This window comes from Macaca thibetana, chromosome 11, assembly GCF_024542745.1.
Source record: "Macaca thibetana thibetana isolate TM-01 chromosome 11, ASM2454274v1, whole genome shotgun sequence".
In the NCBI taxonomy this organism is placed as follows: Eukaryota; Metazoa; Chordata; class Mammalia; order Primates; family Cercopithecidae; genus Macaca; species Macaca thibetana.
The window spans coordinates 70,811,104-70,827,474 of record NC_065588.1 but is presented as its reverse complement, the minus strand read 5'-3'; the positions used below and the strand labels follow the sequence as shown (position 1 = coordinate 70,827,474).

General features: G+C 34.7%; 1 protein-coding gene across 1 annotated transcript in view; it reads right to left on the bottom strand.

The window, feature by feature from the left end:
- Positions 1-12,212, bottom strand: part of GLIPR1 (GLI pathogenesis related 1) — an 897,418-nt gene extending 885,206 nt beyond the window's left edge. The window contains exon 1 of the mRNA XM_050749465.1: positions 12,203-12,212. The gene's annotated coding sequence lies outside the window, so the exon portion shown is untranslated. The remainder of the gene's footprint in view (positions 1-12,202) is intronic.
- Positions 12,213-16,371: the final 4,159 nt, after the last annotated feature.

Here is a 16,371-nt window from a genome sequence, read left to right as displayed (position 1 = left end):
CGTCATTCTAGTGGATAAGGATTACATAAAACTTGCATGGAATGATTAAGTCATCTAATGACAAGTTTAAGATTATTTTCCAGGAAATAGTGTTCCAGCACCTGAAAATTCATACTACCCAAAGCTGCTATAAATATGAATTAGTGAAATAATTTTCTCATTTCTTTACCATTATGTAATTTGCATTCAACTTATCTTCAGTGTTAAAATAATCTACTTGGACTAATTATGGATTGGCTTGAAGAGGTTGGTGACTTCTTGAAGAGAGAAAAGAAATGAGTACAGTCTGAAGGTTTTGCTTTGTTAGGATAGAGCTTTTCTGAATCCCTGTCACCTATTTTTTAGTGGTAGTAGCAACATTAAAAGTTCTCAGGGATCCCTTTTTTCAGATGTTATTGTGCACCAGTATAACACAGCCATCATAGTAATTTCAGTTTTAATACATAGCTTGGAAGTTAAGCCATATGGCAAGGGTACAATCTATAGTCCACCAATTTGATCTCATAAACTGATAAACAGTTTTTCACTGACCTCTCCTCCTTTATTTGGAAAGTTTAGGGTTTTTTTTTTTTTTCTGTTGCTGGTTGTTTTATTTTATATTTAACATACCCAACTTCCTATAATTGATTCATTATTTTATTGACATTTTCAAAGAAATGTTTCTCTATTAAATTCTGGAGCTCTTGACAGGTTACTGATTAATCAAATAGAATCAGTAGAATACAGTAGTCATTTAAATCCCTGTTTTGCTTTTTTTTTCATAAATCAGTTTAAAATGCTAATCTATGCATAATAGAAGGAAGTGTTTGGTTTTTATAGAGGTTTTAAATAACTAATGTCTAATTTCCTATCTGAGGCAGGATTTTATATTTTACTGGCTACAACTTCTTGTAAAGCCAAGTATACATTTCTACTAATTCCAAAATTTTTATGTTGAATGTTCACAATGGTCTTGTAAAATTATCTATGAAAAAAATCTAATGGTATAATATTTACATTACAACTATTCCTTAGATAATTTACATTTTCCAGTTAGCCTAGGTAATAATTCATGATGGCAGAAAGGATTATTTTAGAAGTCTGTCTTTTCAATTTATGTCTTGAATTAATATTTGCCAGTGGAGAGAACTAATTGAAACCATTTGACTGTTTTGAGAGGAAATTAAAAGAGTTTACAAAATATTATTACAGATGCTACTATATTTTCATCTATACTCTGCCTATGATCAAATAAATTAAGTACTGGTATTTTGACAATTTATGTACTTTCAATTTTTGCTGTTAAGTGTTTATAATATTCTTTTTTCTGTAATTTTAATCTGAGTTCTTATCTCTCCTTTCGCCATGAGGTCAACAAATGTTCTAATTTTGAAATGGCAATTCTAATATTTACCTTTTTTCATAATCCCAGTTTCACAAGATAATTTTTAAAAAATAAACGGATCTATATTTTTTCCTTGAGATTTTCTCACTTTATCTCAAGCTGGAAGCTCTGCATTGACCTTTATTGCAGAGATCAAGGGTTATTTGAGGTGATCGGTTCTTCTTTTCTTTGTAGAGGGTTTTGATGATTATGGTCAGTGTCTAGGACGATAAACACTAAACACAAATATGTGTTTAAGTCTGTGCTTGGCACAATTCTAAGTATATCACATAATTATTTCTTTTGTTTCTATCACTCTTATAAGACAGGTCAGTGCTAGCATTAACTCCTTTTGAAGATAAGATATTTGAGGATAAGTTGTGCAAAGCAAGCAGTCAAGCTGTTGAGTGGCTGAGCTAGGGTTTGAACTCAAGCACTATTTCCAGTCCATTGGTCATAGCCACTATATTTTCTCTAATATACTAAGTTGTTTATGGGAGTCTGAATGGACAGGGAGAGGTGAAGGATGTGGTTTTGACAAGATCCTAACTATATACCTGCTAGGTGTACCTAGGGTGACAAGACCCTTAATACAATGACTTCAAACTCATAAAGATTTTAGTGTTCCAGTTTATCACAGAAGCAGCACATAACCATGGTGGACTCACCTACAAGGCCTCTCAAGGGTTGTGGATTTCCAAGGCAGGATAATAAAGGATAAATAAGATTAAGGTTTAGTTGAATATAAGAAACAAATAGTTTATAAAAGGAGAGGCAGATTGGGCTTTATGAGAACAAATGAGACATGATTCTTATTATTTTTAGCCTTTCCAGCAGTGACAAACACCATTTTAGACTTACGAAGATTATTGTATTGACATAACATCCATATGAAGACGTCAAACAGAAAACTGAAAATTCTCAACTGCAGGGACTATGGTAGAAATGGCATTATGGTTTTGGGAGTCTTCTACACATAAATGAAGTTTCTTTATAAAAATTCTTAATACATATGTTTTTCAGTGAGTGACAAAAGAAAGCTATTGTTTTGTTTCTACTATTATTGGTCTTAAAAAACTGTGTGAAATATGGAAAGGAGGTCATACAAATTTGAATTAATTACAATTTCCTATCTAGAAAAGTCAAGAGGATCATTTAAATATCAAAATCAATTAGCAAAGTTAGAAACGTGGCTAACTATATACCTTTCTCTTGTTTTAGATAAAGGAAATTGTATAACACCTATATGTACATTAACATAAAATATATATGAAGACACTCATCCAAAGGTTAACCTGGGTTACCTTTAGGTTATGAGAGAGAAAATGTGAGGAGAGGCTTCAGTTTACTTTTAAACCTTTATACTACTTGAACTTATAAGAATAAAATGTATGTTATTTTAAATTTTAAATGAAAATAGATTTGGGGGTAAGTTGAAGTTAACTTTATATAAAACATTGGTAACTTAGCTTTAAAATGTGCCATCCTAATTCTATCTTACCATTTCTGCTCCATTATTCCCATCCATTAAATCAGAATATTGCAGAATGGGCCCCAAGAATCCATATTTTAACAGAGTTTCCCTGTTTTTTATGCACACTAAATTAGAGAGTCACTACTTTAGAGGATAGTTTCAGTACAGATCTAGGAGCAAAAATAAAATTGGAGTAAGAAAATGGGTAAATAAAAGATGCAACTATTGAGGCAGAAATTAAAGTGTTATATGGAGAAATTTTGAAGGAAATGGGAAATAGATAGGGAATTGCTATTATGCTGGTAACCAAATTGCATTCAGGTATATTTCATTAGTTTAAAAATTGGCTGCAGTGGCTCACCTCTGTAATCCCAGCACTTTGGGAGGCCAAGGCAGGGCGGATTGCTTGAGCCCAGCAGTTCGAGACTAGCCTGGGCAACATGGTGAAACCCCACCTCTACAAAAAGTACAAAAATTAGCTGGACGTGGTGGCGTGTGCCTGTAGTCCCAGCTACTTGGGAGGCTGAAGTGGGAGGATCACTTGGGCCCATGTAGTTGAGGCTGTAGTGAGCGGTGATCACGCCACTGAACTCCAGTCTGGGTGACAGAGTGAGACCCTGCCTCAAAAGTAAATAAATAAATAAAATTAAGATTTATTAGAAAATCTTACTTTTTGACTTCTAGAGATGAAGGGCATTTTTATCTTTGATTTTGCATAATTGGTAGAAGGAGTCTGAATAAATCAAAGGAATAGTAGTTTGAGTTACATTTCAATGTAAACATTAGAATTTTTGTTTTTGCCTATCTTTATTTCATTTCTCCAATAGACATACTTTTTTTACATGGTCCACCCTAGCTATAATATCTTTAAACCTTTTACTGCAAGTGGCAATAAATATATTTTATCCCTGTTAATTTACCAGAATCTGATATTTTTGCTCTTTGCAATATGTGGAGAAATTCACTACCTTTAATAAATCAGAACTCTGCTGATTCTCACTGGACAACTGGCATTCATGTTTATAGCCTTAAAGAGAATGTGCTAACATCAGCATTTGATGAATAACTCCATGTGTATTGTAGTTCCTTCAACAGAAATTGTTCAGAGGTTTGGAGAGCTAGTGATAAATAATTAATGAATACAGAAGCAATATTCTCACTTTATCGCCAGACTTAGGAGAAACACACGGTACAAGCTGTAAGCCAGACTTTCCTTTCTCTTTTGTCTTTCCTTTGACTAGTCATTTAGTTGACTGCAGACTCTGCCACTCAGAAAACCTCCAGGCTTACAGCATATCTTCATTTTATCTTGTCTTTAATTCATTTTGTCAAATGAATATCATGAATAATGAAAGCTTCTGTCTTTCAAATGCCACTGAGACATGACTCCTGGATGCAATAACTTAACTGGGATGTGGTGATTATGAGCACATCTACTTTTTAGCTTCTATTTTAAGAAATGTCTTGGTTTTGTAATTTTTTATATAATTAAAAGAAATCAAACATTTAAAAATTATAGCAAAATGGAAAAATTATGTGTAAATTCTGTATAAATCTTAGAACCATGGTATGAACATAACTAGCCATGCAACAGTCCCACAGATATTAGTGTTCACTCCTAAAGATTGACTTGTTGGGAATGCTTATACAGATAGAGTAACCGAAATGTAATATGAGCATTTATGAATACAGTGATACAAGCACTAATAGAGATAATTTTGTATAAGATGAGCTCTTTCAAGGTACTCTGTATACAGTACTAGCAACTTAAAGAAATGGAACCCACAAAAAGAGTTCTTCCATGACCCTTGGTATAAGGAATTATTCATTTAAAAACAACTTTTTATTTTAATCATATTTTTATAAATTGTTCTATTATAAAATTTGAACTAAACATGTTTCCTAAGAATGACACCCATTGAGACAATAAAAAGTACCGATAAGAAAAATAAAACATATCTATCTTTATGCCAGGCATAGAACTTTACAAATATTACCTCAATCCTCCCAATAACTTGCATAATACATATCATGTCTACTTTATAGATGAAGGTAATTAGGCTAGAAGATAATATACTTTTCTTCAGTTCTCATGGCTCCTGAGTACCATACCAGGATTCATACAAAGACTTGTCTTTCTCCAAAGTTTTTGTTCATTCCACTGTACTGTCTTGTAGAATACTTCATTTCACCTGGTATAATGTTACTTCTGAGTACTTGATTACATAAGACTGCTTCTTGGCATCAAATAATCTAAATCATACCATCATTCTCTGGTATACAGGAATGAGATAAAAATACTGTGCATATTATGCTTCCAGTGTCATAGTTTGTAACATAATTTCTAACCATTTTCATAGTTAGCTTAGTAGCTTTAATTCTCCCCTATTTTCTTTTTAAAATTATTTATTTTAATTGACAAAAATTGCATACCAGGTATTTGTCATGTACAACATGTTTTGAAATATGTATACATTGTATTCAATGGCTAATGTGAGCTAATTAATATCTGTATTATCTCACATCCTAATCTTTTTTTTTGTGATGAGATTCTTAAAATCTTAAAATCTTAAAATTTTCAAGAATACAATACATTATTATTAACTAAAGTCACCATGTTATACAATAGCTCTTTCAAACTTATTCCTCCTCTTCAACTGAAATTTCGGTTACCTATTTTATTTATTTATTTATTTACTTACTTACTTATTTTGAGATAGTCTGTCACTGTTGCTCTGTCACTCAGGCTGGAGTGCAAAGGTGTAATCTCAGGTCACTGCAACCTCCGCCTCCCAGGTTCAAGTGATTCTCCTCCCTCAGCCTCCCAAGTAGCTGGGATTACAGGCACCTGCCATCATGCCCAGATAATTTCCATATTTTTGTGGAGATGGGGTTTCACCATGTTGGCCAGGCTAGTCTCGAACTCCTGACCTCAGGTGATCCACCAGCCTCGGCCTCCCAAAGTGCTTGGATTACAGGCATAAGCCACCATGCCCGGCCCCCAATTTTCTAATAGTGTGTCTTCATCATCCTCATCATGATCTATATTTATCTATCTATTCATCTATCTGCTGAGTGTTTGTGTACCTTACTGTCTTCCTAATCATTACTGAATTTTTAATGAAAGCGTGGATCATCACATTCATTCTTGCTTCTTCAGTTACTTGCACAGCGGCATTAAAATTTGTTCAGTAGAAAGGAATGTAATATTTTACTTATGAGGGGATTACACTGAAAGGCCAATGGATGCCCAAGACTGTTGTAAATCAGTGAGGTAGCTAGGGAACCAAAGATTAAAATAAATTTGCTGGTTCAATTTTCAATTGAATGACATTTTCTACTTATTAAGAGTGAATACACATGGAGAAAAAGAGATACCTGACAGAGAAAATAATCATGGTTGTTACGATTTTTTCCTTTATATGGATTATAAAGCTAATAGATCAGGGGAATGATGTAGTGGCCTCAAATTCAAATGTTTTCTTTTTGTTTGTTTGTTTGTTTTTTTTATTTATTTATTTATTTTTTTTTTTAATTATTATTATACTTTAAGTTCTAGGGTACATGTGCATAACGTGCAGGTTTGTTACATATGTATACTTGTGCCATGTTGGTGTGCTGCAACCATCAACTTGTCAGCACCCATCAACTCGTCATTTACATCAGGTATAACTCCCAATGCAATCCCTCCCCCCTCCCCCCTCCCCATGATAGGCCCCGGTGTGTGATGTTCCCCTTCCCAAGTCCAAGTGATCTCATTGTTCAGTTCCCACCTATGAGTGAGAACATGTGGTGTTTGGTTTTCTGTTCTTGCGATAGTTTGCTGAGAATGATGGTTTCCAGCTGCATCCATGACCCTACAAAGGACACAAACTCATCCTTTTTTATGGCTGCATAGTATTCTATGGTGTTTATGTGCCACATTTTCTTAATCCAGTCTGTCACTAATGGACATTTGGGTTGATTCCAAGTCTTTGCTATTGTGAATAGTGCCGCAAAATTAATGTGCAAAAATCACAAGCATTCTTATATACCAGTAACAGACAAACAGAGAGCCAAATCATGAATGAACTTCCATTCACAATTGCTTCAAAGAGAATAAAATACCTAGGAATCCAACTTACAAGGGATGTAAAGGACCTCTTCAAGGAGAACTACAAACCACTGCTCAGTGAAATAAAAGAGGACACAAACAAATGGAAGAACATTCCATGCTCATGGATAGGAAGAATCAATATCGTGAAAATGGCCGTACTGCCCAAGGTTATTTATAGATTCAATGCCATCCCCATCAACCTACCAATGACTTTCTTCACAGAATTGGAAAAAACTGCTTTAAAGTTCATATGGAACCAAAAAAGAGCCCGCATCTCCAAGACAATCCTAAGTCAAAAGAACAAAGCTGGAGGCATCACGCTACCTGACTTCAAACTATACTACAAGGCTACAGTAACCAAAACAGCATGGTACTGGTACCAAAACAGAGATATAGACCAATGGAACAGAACAGAGTCCTCAAAAATAATACCACACATCTACAGCCATCTGATCTTTGACAAACCTGAGAGAAACAAGAAATGGGGAAAGGATTCCCTATTTAATAAATGGTGCTGGGAAAATTGGCTAGCCATAAGTAGAAAGCTGAAACTGGATCCTTTCCTTACTCCTTATACGAAAATTAATTCAAGATGGATTAGAGACTTAAATGTTAGACCTAATACCATAAAAATCCTAGAGGAAAACCTAGGTAATACCATTCAGGACATAGGCATGGGCAAAGACTTCATGTCTAAAACACCAAAAGCAATGGCAGCAAAAGCCAAAATTGACAAATGGGATCTAATTAAACTAAAGAGCTTCTGCACAGCAAAAGAAACTACCATCAGAGTGAACAGGCAACCTACAGAATGGGAGAAAATTTTTGCAATCTACTCATCTGACAAAGGGCTCATATCCAGAACCTACAAAGAACTCAAACAAATTTACAAGAAAAAAACAAACAACCCCATCAAAAAGTGGGCAAAGGATATGAACAGACAGTTCTCAAAAGAAGACATTCATACAGCCAACAGACACATGAAAAAAATGCTCATCATCACTGGCCATCAGAGAAATGCAAATCAAAACCACAATGAGATACCATCTCACACCAGTTAGAATGGCGATCATTAAAAAGTCAGGAAACAACAGGTGTTGGAGAGGATGTGGAGAAATAGGAACACTTTTACACTGTTGGTGGGATTGTAAACTAGTTCAACCATTATGGAAAACACTATGGCGATTCCTCAAGGATCTAGAACTAGAAGTACCATATGACCCAGCCATCCCATTACTGGGTATATACCCAAAGGATTATAAATCATGCTGCTATAAAGACACATGCACACGTATGTTTATTGTGGCACTATTCAAATGTTTTCAAGGGCTAGACAAGGAGAATACATTTGGCAAAGTTTTATGTGTAAATCAATAAGGAGTTCAAAGGCCTATGGAAAGTGGAGAACGCATACCTCTCCTAAAGTCATTGAATTTCATTCTTCTAAACCCTTGAAGTCCAAATAGTGTATCCTCAATTATAATCTGAATTTTGTTATGAATTTGATTAATGTCTATCAAAATATTATGTGGACATAAGATTGTTAAGATTTTAGTTCCTGCTAATAATGACTAATTCCTCACAATACAGAAATTTTGCTTTAATTGATCATGCTGATAACAACACTATATTTGGATTATACCTCTTCAAACAGCATCATTCCCCTTTTTTAACTTTAGTTTTCCTTATGAGTCAAAAGTGTATTGATGTCTAAGGAACAGAAGCCAAGTATAAGAAATCTAAGTTCTAGTTCTGACTATCCTAAATATTAGATCTAAAATTGGGGGTGTTTCCTTGAACCTCAATTATCTAATACAAGGATTTTAATACATGACTTGTCTATACAACATTTTGCTTAATTTACTGAAAATCAGTAATATGCCAATAACAGAGAAACATATGCTACAGTTTTTAGTTATTTAATAATCATGAAAAGCATCATGTAAGAGATTTTACTGCGATTTCATGTTTGATTAAGCTGAGACCAAAAAACCTCACCAACTTATGTAGACTAATGCAAGTAGCAGAAATGGTACTCAAATACAAGCTGCCTCTCAAAGTCAATGTTCTTGTTTTATGAGTAACTTGATTATTGTTTTGTTTGTTTTAAAACTTTTGCTTACACAATTGAAAAAAGATCATAATCTCCCAAATCAAAATGAAGCTCATTTTCTTTGAAAAATCTACGGGAGGTTGCCCATAGACATTTTGGCTTGCAATTGAATTTATCTGTTGAATCTGATGGGATTGCATGAAAGGTCACTCATAATATCCTAGAATCTCATGAACACAGAAGACAATGTAATCTGACCTTAATCTGATAGTACACTACCTTTCTCAACATAGTGCAGAATTGGCTAAATTGTGAACATCTCTAGGCTTAAAAAATTATTTTGTCCCTGAACACTATTTGTTTTGTAAAAGTTTTGTTATTAAAAACAAAGTTATTTGTTATTGTATTGAAAATTTTCCCCATTTTTGAATGTTTGTTTTATAAAGTAATATATAATATGCTTATACTTTATTGCACATAAAAGCTTTAAATATTCAAAGATGACTGTTTCAAAATATTTAAGAATTTTGTAATTCTTATCTTTTATCTGATATTTACTCAGTGGGCTTTCATTTTATATAAATTGGGGCTCTTCACCACCTGAGTAACTCTTTTCTGTGTTTCTCTTACTGTTTCTGAATGTAAGTTTAGGTTTTGCCCACCAGAGAGAGAGCAGTTACATCATTTGCCATGTTCTTAAATTATTTTTGGTTTTTGGGTAATTAAATCTAAGAATTTCTTCTTGAATTTGTGGCAATAGTTCTATACTACTGTCTCTTATTAAGCTCACAAACAACTATAAATTCTGGTTCTTTGTTTTGCATGGAGTCAAGCTGTATGTCTTTATACATACATTCTCCACTTTCCACAGGTCTTTGAACTCCTTATTGATTTACACATAAAACTTCATCACATGTATTCTCCTTGTCTGGCCCCTGAAAACATTTGAATTTGAGGCCACTACATAATTTCCCTGATCTATTAGCTTTATAATCCATATAAATCTTAGCAATTTATAAGATCATGTCTGAGGTTTACCAGTTATCTCTATTCTAAGTGCACACACAATGCTGTTAGAGAATTAATTCATAAGTTTTTTCTATGTTTAATATTAATGTCACTAGTATTGACTGTACTTCCTCTATCTTTGTGAAAGGTGTGGGTTCACATTTTCTTCTCTTGCCTTCAAATTCCTCATGATTATGAGGCTACTGGTAGTAACTTCCCATGAAATTCTTTTTTCAGTGCCCTGGAATTTAATTCCTCTCAGCATAAAATCTTAAACTTCATTTGGAACAGTTAGAAAGAAACCTAAATTAGTTTACATATTTTGGAATTCAATTCCCTCTGAATAATGTTTCCTCAGACTGAATATATGAGACTGTTTCATGATCACAAATGTTATCTAAAAAAGCATTGAATTACTCACTGTTAGTTATAACTGAGATAGTCTTAACTTTTCTCTCAGCTTGATTAAACTTTAGGCAGGTTTTTTCCTGAATAAATGTTCCTAACCTCCCCTTTCCTCTTATCAGTTTTACAAGCTGTTGACTGAAAATTAAGCCTGTTGAGGCATAAATAATTTGATAAAGTTTTACCGTAAGCCAAATGTGAGAATCGAACTGGAAAGACACGCCAACAAAGTTAAGAATGTTCCAGAGTCTGCTACAAGTTGGAGGACTTTTATAAGAAATTTCAGGAAAAGGGAGGGTACTTCTCATATCAGAATTTTCCTTGTTCATTGGAGGGTGCAATACAGAGGTTATAATCATTGGCTACAGAGTGCAACATATGGGCTAAGATATCTACATGCAAGATAACCAGTAAAATGTCATGACTCAGAAACAAATAGGTAAAACTTCATGATTCAAAAACAAGTCAGCATAATTTCCAGTGTCAGTAGGTCATACATTAATCAGTACATCAACAATTTGAGGAATTCATGATAAGATTCTTTACTTGGAGACAGGATACTTCCATGAATGACAAGACCTAACCCTAGACAGGTTAATTTGGATGTCAGCTAAATGTGACTTGTAGGTTATGAAAGCCAGGAATGTCTTTCTCAAGAACCTGGAGGCCATCCCTTTTAAATCATGAAGAAATATTAGACTTCTGTCTTTCAGTCTCTGTGGCGAGACTGACTTCAATAAGTGCCAATTGGCAAACACAGATGACCTAACTACATTGACCACACTCTCTGCTAAAGTCTTGCAGTACTTTTCCACTTAAATGTTCTTCCTCCTTTAGTTACAGGGGAGTTGAATTGAGCCTTTCTCTCTGATTACATTAGCTTTTAATAAGTCTTTCTTTCCTGTTTACTTTTATAGTATGATATTTATTTGACATTATTAACCAAGCTATGGCATTCCCCTTTTTTTAAAAAAAATTAAACGTTAAAGTGTTTTTCTTAAATATAACAGTAATAACATTTATTGTGCACTGTTTGCAAGATTGATGATTCATTTACTTCTCATATCATCTTCGTAATAATGCTAAAGGAAAAGTTGTAGTATTGGCCCCAGATTTGCAGATCAGCAAAATAGGCTCAGAGAAGTTTGCTAACTTTCTTAAGATTATGTGCCAAAAGAGGAAAAGCTAAGATGCTAACCCTGGAAGTTGACTCCAGAAGTAATATATTTTACTGTTAGGCTAATCTGTCTAATTTTAAGCAATATTTTAATGCTGAAGATTATTCTTCAATTCAGCTTTTATTTTACTAAAATAATATTTTCTTTCTAGTTTATTTGTCCTTAACCTATAATTTCAAATATACACCTCTAAAATCTGAACTCAAGGGAGCTATCAGAGTATTCTTCGGCTACATCAATCCCAATAATTTGACATTCCTCTTAGAGTCTCAGTTCATGCCTATCTTTATTCTCAACTTTTGTATCCACATTTTTCAAGTTTGAGGTACATTTATTATGTGCTCAGCATCCCTCCTTCTAGCTATCACAAATTTGGAAATGACATAGTCTCTTTCTCCAAAGGTTAAACGGTATGTGTTCATTTTCTAAATAAAGTAATGAGGCATAAAAGGTAAATTGCAGTAGCAATAGCAACAAGATCAGTTTGCTGATAAGGGAAGTTTTTAGTACTGATATTGACGACACTGTGTTGAATTTATTCGTTGTTGAAAATGACAAAAGAGAATAGCCTTATAGCAATCCACTAGACCATTCCAAATATCCATAGTGTGTAAGCTGAACATTACCCCCCCTTAGGAGTTCAGGGAACATTAGATTGCTGTTTTCTGATGTTGCTGTTGTTACCTTGTTCAACTCTTTCACTTTTTTGGTGAGAATGGTTCTTTCTAAAAATGCCTTGTAATTTCAAGCATGACACCAGTTAATGAATTACTTCATTAATGTTTTGATTTACATGCTATTTGGTTAAAATACCTTAAATCCTGTTGTTTAGTTTTATCAAATCTTTAATGAAAATCTTACTATTTGCTTCATTCTTCAAAAAAAATCCATCAAATGGAATAATAATAATTTGCATTTTAGTTGGAGTTGTGACTTACAGATAAATATTTGATAACTTTTGGCAAATATCAATTAGTTTATTCTCAACTTTTGTAGTTCATCGTTTTAAAATTTGAGGTACATTTATTACATGCCCAGCACTCCTCCTTCTAGTTATTACAAACTTGAAAATAACACAGTCTCTTATACAGTTTGGCTCTGTCTCCACACCCAAACCTCATGCACTGCTCACATTTCAAAATGCAATCATGCCTTCCCAACAATCTCTTAAAGTCTTAGTTCATTCCAGCATTAACTCAAAAGTCCAAGTCCAAAGTTTCATCTGAGACAGGGCAAGTCCATTCTGCTTATGAGTCTATAAAATCAAAAACATGTTAGTTACTTCCAAGAAACAATGGGAGTAGAGGCATTGGATAAAGGTTCCCATTCCAAAAAGGAGAAATTGGCTAAAACAAAGGGGCTACAGACCCTATGCAAGTCTAAATCCAGCAGGGCAGTTATAATTCTTAAAGCTCCAAAATAATCTCCTTTGATTCCATGTCTCACATTGTGATGATTAATACTGAGTGTCAATTTGGTTGGTTTAAAGCATGCCAAGTATTGTTCCTGACTGTGGCTGTGAGGGTGTTGCCAAAGGAGATTAACATTTGAGTCAGTGGACTGGGAAACGCAGACCCACCCTCAATCTGGGTAAGCACAATCTAATCAGCTCCAAGGATGGCCAGAATAAGAGCAGGCAGAAGAACATGAAAAGACTAGCTGGTTTACCCTTCTGGTCTACAACTTTCTCCTGTGCTGAATGCTTCGTGCCCTTGAACATTGGACCCCAAGTTCTTCAACCTTGGGATTCAGACTGGCTTCCTTGCTCTTCAGCTTGCAGATGGCCAATTGTGGTATCCCATGTTGTGATTGTGTGAGTCAATACTCCGTAATAAACTCCCCTTTCTATATACACCGACCCTATTAGTTCTGTCTCTCTAGAGAACCCTGACTAATACATACATCCAGGGCTTGTTGATGCAAGGAGTGGGCTCCCACCACCTTGGGCAGCTCTACCTCTGTAGCTCTTCAGGGTAGTGCCCTTGCAGCTGCTTTCACAGGTTGGTATTGAGTGCCTATAACTTTTCCAAGTCCACAGTGCAAACTGTCAGTGGATCTATCATTCTGGGGTCTGCAGGACAGTGACCCTCTTCTCACAGTTCCACTAGGTAGTGTCACAGTGAGGACACTGTGTGAGGGCTCAACCCTATATTTTTCCTCCACACTGCCCTAGTAGATGTTCTCCATGAGAGCCCAATCCCTGAAGTAGACTAGTGCTTGAACATTCAGGCGTTTTCATACATCCTTTGAAATCTAGGTGGAGGCTTCCAAACCTCAACTCTTGCCTTCTGTGCACTCATAGACCCAACATCACATTGAAGCCACCAAGGCCTGGGGCTAGCACCTGCTGAAGCAATGGCCCAAGCTGTACCTTGGCACATTTCATTCACAGCTGGAGCAGCTGGGATGCAGGGTGCCATGCCTTGAGGCTGCACAGAGCAGAAGGGCCGGGCCTAGCCCATGAAACCGTTTTTCCCTCATGGGCCTCCAGTCCTGTGAAGGGGTGTCACAAATGTCTCTGAAATACTCTGGAGGCATTTTCCCTATTGTCTTGGCTATTAACATTTAGCTGTTCTTCTTTACTTATGCAAATTTTTGCAGCCTTGAATTCTCAGAAAATGAGTTTTTCTTTTCTACTGCATGGTTGGGCTGCAAATTTTCCAAACTTTTATGATTTGCTTCCATTTTAAATATAAGTTCTAGTTTCAGGTCATCTCTTTGTTTATGCAAATGAGTGTAGGCTATTAGAAGCAGCCAGCCACATCTTGAATGCTTTGCTGCTTAGAAATTTTTTCCACCAGATACCCTAAATCATCTCTCTCAGGTTCAAAGTTCCACAGATCTCTAAACTAGGGACACAATGCCATCAGTCTCTTTGGTAAAACATAGCAAGAGTGACCTTTACTCCAGTTCACAATAAGTTACTCACTTCCATGTGAGACTACCTTAGCCTGGACTTCACTGTCCATAACACTATCAGCATTTTGGTCACAACCATTCAACAAGTCTCTAGGAAGTTCCAAATTTTTCTCATCTTCCTTTCTTCTTTTAAAGCCTCCAGATTATTTTGACCTCCGTCCGTTATCCAATTCTAAAAGCACTTTCACATTTTCAGATATCTCTATAGTAATGCCTCACTTCTCCAGTACCAATTCTGTTTCTCCAAAAGACACACACACACACACACACACATACACACTTCCCTGTGCAAGATTGCCCTGACAGCCCATCACTCCAGAGAGGTAAGGAAACTCTGCTACTATATATTGTCCTGCATTCAATCTTTTGGTATCTTTTGGGAAAGCTCAGTAAAAGTCTAAAAAATAATTAGAAAGTAGAAAAAAATTTTTAATTAAACAACTTTTATTAGGGAAACTTTAACACAACTCTAAGTTAAAAATCTAATTTTAAAGAGAAACATGAAATCTCATTTGAAGACAGGAAACTTCTTTCTGTTTTGGAAATACAAGGTAGTTTCTCTTCTGTGGAATTTAATAAGTTGATATGAATCAGTATCTTAGCATTCTACCTAGAAGTGGAAAGCAAAATTATCTTTGTGACCAAAATGGTGACACATAATTACTCACTCACACACACAAAAAAAATCACTAACACTACAGCATTTTCAAAAGCACATTTTCTCAGTCATGATATCTATCTTGAAGAGTATAATTTAATGAAGAATATTCTGTCATCCTTTGAAGTTTAACTGAATATGCAAGTAACCAAAAACCAAGCTTCCAGTAGAAGGTAAATACCAAATTTCTTAGGAACTTATTTTTAAAGCTTCTGCTTAACTCAGGTATATTTCATTGCAATTCAATGTGAATAAGGAATCTGTGTTTTTTTTTTTTTTTTGTCTTGAATGATGTAATCCTTATCAAAGTGTAGGTGCATAAAGTATGGATGGAGGATTAAGGATTACAAGAAGTCACTAAAAGGCAATTTTTTTTTTTTTTTTTTTTTTTTTTTTTTTTTTGAGACGGAGTTTCGCTCTTATTGCCCAGGCTGGAGTGCAATGACACAACCTTGGCTCACCGCAAGCTCCACCTCCTGGGTTCAAGCGATTCTCCTGCCTCAGCCTCCCGAGTATACTGTTTTTAAAACTTTGAATGTAAATTGATTATAGCTTTTGAGAAATTAATAAGATGAAGAAAGCAAAGATGTAGTTTAGAACAACCAATTTACAACTGAGCTGAGAAGGATTAAGTATCTTACTTTAAGTTTGTATGCTATTAATTTGTGTAAAGAATTAATTGTAATTATTTCATGAATAGTATCTCCTTTGTCTTTTAATTCTATTTGTTTTCTTGATAACGTTTATATTATTGCCTATGTTGACAGCAATATTGGACCAATTGGGCAAAGTTTAACAGCCACAGATATTTAAAGGATCCACAACATTGTCACTGTATTTCATTGGCAGAAATCTTACAAATGCTGACCCTAAATGATCAAATGCTATTTTGGCAGAGTGCTGGGAAGGTGGAAATTTACAGGCTCATTTTAGAGTAAAGATTTAGAATCAATCTGTTGAAATGGATACAAAATTTATAGTTTAAGTACTGTAATTATTACAAAAGTTTATAACGGTGACTTTTTACTGACCCTATTGTAAAATTAGTTTAATAATATCATAATGGTATTGACTATCTGAGAAAATAATTTAGACAAAGCTCCTAAAAAATGCCCAAAGATAACTCATTTAGCAGTATGTTATTTTCCACTTAATTACTCAATAAGTTGCATTCATTGTTTACAATGTGTCAACACTGTAGTAACACCTAGCATGTG